Source organism: Brassica napus, chromosome A6, assembly GCF_020379485.1.
Source record: "Brassica napus cultivar Da-Ae chromosome A6, Da-Ae, whole genome shotgun sequence".
Taxonomy (NCBI): domain Eukaryota; kingdom Viridiplantae; phylum Streptophyta; class Magnoliopsida; order Brassicales; family Brassicaceae; genus Brassica; species Brassica napus.
In genome coordinates this window covers 13,356,774-13,363,201 of record NC_063439.1, presented here as the reverse complement: position 1 = coordinate 13,363,201, position 6,428 = coordinate 13,356,774, and positions in this window count along the sequence as shown.

The window sequence follows — 6,428 nt, the reverse complement described above, 5'->3', positions numbered from 1 at the left end:
TCAACACGAGTCCGAAGTCCACGCTACAACTCGACAGGAACATCCGGAAAATAGCGTTGACCTAGCCACGATCGACATGGTCAAGGCGGACATCGCGACGCCTACTGCCGAGTAAGAACACTCGCGGCATGAAACACAACTACGAGATGGCTTGATCCTCGAAAGGGGTACGTAGGCAGGTCGTCAAAAGACGAGTTCAGCTATCCTCCTCTCTAAAAAGGGGGGGGGGGGGGTAGTGGGTGCGTATACTCGTATACTCCCACTTAGAAAAATCTTCATTATTGTATGCGGCCTCATCCGTTTGCTCCTTTTTATCAAAAACGTTTACGCTTCAGTTAAACACAAAAAAACTTTCAGGACACGCCTGGAAACATTAAGACTCTTGTATGCGGCCTCATCCGGCCCAAAAATCGTAAAATTATCATCTTTCAAACACGCAAAGATACACGTATAATCCCCGAAACAACTGCGAGACGTCGCAAAAGTTAAAATTCGAGGATAATACTAACAAATTGTCCAAACGCGACCACCAAAAAACCTTACACCCCGTTCGTCGATTGGCCCAGACGAACACGCTAGCCCTCTTAAACAAACGCAATTCGATCACTCTTTTGATCTTCAAAAACGTCCAACACTAGGACAAAAGCGCGCTACAACAAAAATCCAAAATTTTGGTTTAGCACTTCCAGTTGACTCTGAGAAGATGCTCGATTCGTATCATACAAGTCATATAAGCCGAGAACCTATCGCGGACTTTAAATCGGTACGAGTCAGGAAGAAATCGCAACAGGAAAAACGATAGCCGGCTAGTCACCGCACAAACCTTAACCGAAAGTAAACCTAGGTCTTGCCCTAAACCCAATGCTCTGGTCTCGAACATCTCAAGACATGATATCTAAAAGATACGAGATCCTAAACTATGTCTCTCTGTTTGCATCTCAATGTTCCCGAAAATCGTAAAGATAAGTAATTTTTTACGAGAATCACGAACGAACTAACAGATTGAACGTCTTATCGGAATTAAAAATGAGACGACAACTCATATTTACTTCGACCCTATTCAGGAAAACTCGAAATGAAACATTCATCATATATATAAAACCGCGTAAAGCGGTAAGGGATTCAAAGCCACCAACAGCCAGTCCCGGTAAATACAAATACGGCCATCTTGGCCTAAGCAAAATCCAAATTCGAAAGGCCACACTCGGCCGAAAGTAGATTAAACGATAATCAAACTCAACCATCAACACAAAGGATCAGTCCATCCAATGACTACCTCCCTGAAACAGGATCCTCTACGGTCGGCTCTCCATCATCCTCAGCGTCAAGCGACCCTTGACCACTACTCTGCCCAGTGGCATAGACAGCGGGCAAGGAGGTATCTTCAAAAGAAGCCCCCATATCATTATCAATTGATGAGCTGGAACGAGATCGATGAGCCCCGACCGCCGCACGGACCCTCTCGGGAGAGAAATGACCCTAAAACAGCGGACCACCACGGAGAAGGTCTCAGACGATGCACAAATCTTCCAGAAAAGGAGGAATGTGGTTGTGTACTGCAAAATGGACGTAGTTCAGATATGGAATAAAAAACGGGTAGTAAGAAAAACAACGAGTGATCATTCAGCACGTTACCTCCTACCCCCCCCCCCCCCCACAGTCGCCTAAACGAGGGAAGGCACTCCACGGCGACCAAGGCTTGGTCCAATCTAACATAGAAAAAATAACTCTTCCATCCACAACCGCCCTGAGAGAATCCCTTCAAGACTTCCATATGAGTACGCGATCTAAAACCATACAGACGATCGGTCTCAACTCGAGACAGGGTAAGGAAAGCTTCGAGATAATCAGCAGTGAGCTCCATGCCTCGCTCATATCCCAAGACTAGCAACCCAACAAGATGCTTTATACCGCGGGGAGAAATCTGACTTATCGAAACTTCCTAACGGTTCAGAATGGGAAACCATAGGCGAGCACGCATCAGATGCTCTTCGTACAAAGTAAAAAAGCCTTCGGGAGGCTCGTCAGCCCTCTCCCCCTCGAGGGGTAATCGAAAGTCCACGTTTTCCGGAACGTGACAGAAGCTGCGTACGGTTCCAAGGAACGGAAGGGTACACCTGCTCGGCCTCCCAACGACTCTTTCTGAAAAAGGCCTCATGGGAACCCACGGCTCGGGATGCGGTTCTTCCACATTGCACATAGCCACCCAATATGCGTTGGCCTCGGCAGGGTCAACGGAGTGTGCCACGAACTCGATCTCTTGGACAACCTCACCGCATCCGTCACGGACAGTTCCGCGATTAAAGATAGTAGGCCGAGCGTTTCCCGAAATCCCTTGAGACATTCTCAACAAGGAAGAAAGGGAAAAATCTCAATGATAGAGAAAGAAAGTTGAAAGGATCTTTTCACTCTTAAACTTTGAGAAGATAATGAAGTGAAAATCTAGAAACAAGTTACCTCCCTTCTTATAGGCATGAGGATTTACTGTTCAAACTCGGACTTTCGGATATTAATTCCATCTAACACGCCTAACTTGCCAAACATGCCTAACCGCACGCTAGGACCCTACGATGCATGGTCCTAACGGGCTGGGGGGCTAACTGTTGGGGTCAAAAACGGTCACGACAGAATTATCACCCGAAAACCCTCGGAAATAACATTTCCAAAAGAGATAGTAAAAAGAAAGATATAATTTTCGTAAAAAATAACCGATACGAAGTTTTTACGAAGAAGTATCCTTGAAGATTCAAAACAAACGGACCAAGCTCGGTCGTTGCGTAACTACCGCACATACACGCTGTCCGGTCGCTACGTAGCAACCAAGTCCGAGCCGATGTCGGTCGCTACGTAGCGACCGAACATCCGACCCGCTCGGTCGCTACGTAGCGACCGAGCGCGCGTTCCGCTCGCCAAGCCAAATCTCGGCCAAGCTCGGTTGCTACGTAGCGACCGATCTCGAACCAAAGTTCGGTCGCTGTGTAGCGATCGAGCTCTTCCGAACATCGATACGAAACCAGTCCATGCATTCTCGTCAAACCATCAAATCCTATCTCACGAAGACCGTAGTAAGCTCAGTCTATGTTTCCGCTATTCTAAATCATCGATCAAACTTTGCGAATTAAAAACAATGGAAAGTTTGTTCTTTATCGAAAGAACTCATAGTAAACGTGTTGAGTCGGAAGACGGCCCAAAGGGACCTAAAACACGACTCGAGGCCCATCCTACGATTTCTTAACCAAAAGCCCGTAAACCACAGCACGGTTTACGCTTGGTCCACAAGGAAGGATAAATGTCAAGTTTCCGCGGATAAATACGGAAGTTTTGAAGATAATTGTGAAGATCAGGAAAAATGGAATATCTCCATTTTTATGCTATGACGGCTTAAGGGCAGAAGAGTAAAAGCGTAAACCGACCTTGGAGTTAGTATATAAGGAATCCTAGGCGAGGAGCATGAAAGGATTTTTTTCAGAGCAAACTTAGCACTTAGAGCAATTTAGGCATTTTCCGTTTTTGTTATTTCGAGCTCCGACTCAATTAGGTTTAGCCGTCTTAGGGTTGCTAGAACTAGGAATCTCGCCGACAGCTCTCGAGCCCAGGCTTATACCTTGTTGTAAACGCTCATACGCAAATTCGGAATAAGATCTTCTTTGCTCTCTTTTTCGATTTCTTATACTTTATCGTTGTTATTCTCGTGTTCTGATCGCTTGACGTGTGGTAATTAGCAGATATACGGGTCCTCTGGGAAATTAGAGTTTTCCTAGTTTCCTTATTTAAACGGAAATCGACAGTGCGAATTTCGGTTCCCACACGTGGATTAGATTTAGGTTCTTCCAGCGAGACTGTCCACACCACGGATTTAACGAAGTGCAGCTGTTAAGCACTTTCTTCTGAGGTCTCGCCTTAAAGTATCAAATGGCTCTTGATACGGCAAGATCGAAGAGATGCTTGATCGAGTACTGTTGGGACAACAACAAATCACCGTGGATTTCAACAGTAAAATAGACTCCGCCTACAACAATCTGAACACCAAAATCGAGACCTTAGGGACTCAGGTGAGAAAACTTGAAACGCAAGTAATTCAGACTGGCGAGACTATAAAGAGGCAAGAAGCTTTTGCAAGAGAGGCAGGAGCCGATAAAGGAAAACACCACATAAATGCCATCATAGATGATGATTTTTGGCAAGTGGTGAGAAATGAAAAGCTTGAGGAAGGAGACTTCGAAATCGAAAGATCCATGAGTCTCGGCGGATCCCAATGGTGTCGACCGATGTCGATGAACTCGCATCGATTGACAGACCATGACGAAGATCGATGGACGGATTACTCCAGTTATCAATCGACGTCATCCCCTAAATCGACTGAATGCAATGCAGTTCGAATTCTAACTCATGAAGAATTCGCAGCTAAGCATCCTCACCCACCCTCCCCTTTCTATGATAAAATCGATCGACCGGTTAAGCCAACCATCGATCGACAGAGTGAGTCCGACGTTGATCGTCACAACACACCTCCCATCGATCGACGGGCATCTCTGACATACCGAGTGCATTTATCCTCAATCGATAATGACTATATCAACACACTCAGACCACCACCTAAACTATTAGCTAGCCCACCCGAACAAAAACCCAACCCTTTCAATAGTTCACCAGAACCAGTTCAAGAAGATCAGGAAACTGAAGGGAGAAGGTTAAGGAAAAGAAAGGAAAAAATTCCTAAGAACCTTAAGAGGGAAGCTAACGAGAAGGAGATGGATGGTTTCACTAAAAGAGTCCTCAGAATCCCAATCGAAAAAGCTTTTGATGAAGCTTACTTCACACACCGGTTGTGGATGTTCTTCAGAGAAACAAAGGTAACCGAGGAGGAGATTAGGAGAATGTTTCATCAAGTCAGAGAGAAGATGAAACACAGGATCACATTGACGAAGAGGAGTGATCCTGGGAAGTTTGCAATACCATACATAGTCAAGGGTGTTGAATTTCCCCATTCAATGTGTGACACAGGAGCATCAGTTAGTATCCTCCCTAGGATCATGGCAGACCAGCTTGGTTTGGCCATCGAACCTTCAACAGAATCCTTCACCTTCGTAGATCTTTCTGAAAAACGATCAGGAGGTATCATAAGAGATCTGGAGGTACAGATTGGTAATGCCCGTGTCCCGGTAGATTTTCATGTCCTAGACATCGAGCTTAACTGAACTCTTCACTTATGCTTGGAAGATCTGTCCTAGCTACAGTAGGAGCTGTATGTGACATGAAAAGAAACAAATTGGGTCTGATGCTGATAGAACCCAACATCCACTACGACCCCATCCGACCTAAGAAAAAGGTCATTAATTCTGTGGATTACGGGGAAGAACTTGGCTTCATTGGCGCATGCCATTGTGGAGCAGAGTACGAATCGGAGTACGAAACAGAGTACTCGGAATCGATCGACACACCTACTTTTCCATCGATCGATTCCAATGAGTCAACGGTGACCGATGACCGCAACAACACGTCGCTCGACGTAAAGCAGCCGGTTGACCATTTTGCTCCACCTAATCATTGTTACCCACACTTTGCCTTCCAACCTCCAAGCAAGAGAGGACGTGATGATTATTCCATAAGCAGTTAGGCAGACAGTGGTTTCCATTAAAGTTTTGCAGTTGACACTGTAATTACTTCACCTAACGAGAAACATACAGAGGAATACGATGAGGATTATTGGAAAGAACGTGCAATAGAAATGTCTTTGCAGGATAAAAGATTTGAAACCCATAAGTTCACCAACACGTTTCCAACATCGATCGACGAAGTGCACTCCACATCGGTCGATACCCACCCTCGTCCAGCAAAACAACCGCTCACATCGATCGACACCCGTACATGAACATCGATCGATATTCGCGCCACAACGAAAATATAGGAGCAGGAGAATATTCCCTCTCCAACTAGGTTTATAGATACTTATATAAAACGTTTTGCACCCCTAAAACCACCTCCACACACCATAGCAGACACAAAGGCAAAAAAGATGAACACTCTTCCATCTACATCAACAGGAAAATCCATGAAGAGCATTCATCTCAAGAACACAAGTTCTGCAGTAATGAATCTGCCATCGATCAATGCATCTGTATCAACATCGATCGATACTACTCTAAACCCTAATCTTTCTATTTCTAAATTGAATGATAATGCAAACATTGATTACGGTTTTCTAACACCTGATGAATTTGGTATTTTCAGGGACCCATATGGAATCACACGTGCAATAGATGGAAGGATCTTACAAGTGTCCAGAGAGGACATAGCAGATATCCTTCAAGTAGCCAATGGACCTGACAACCTATTCTCACAGCAACGTGGCACTCCCGCAGTAATTTAAACCGATCCAAACAATCACGTAGGAGTCGCCAAAACAGAAATCAATCCAGATCTATCAC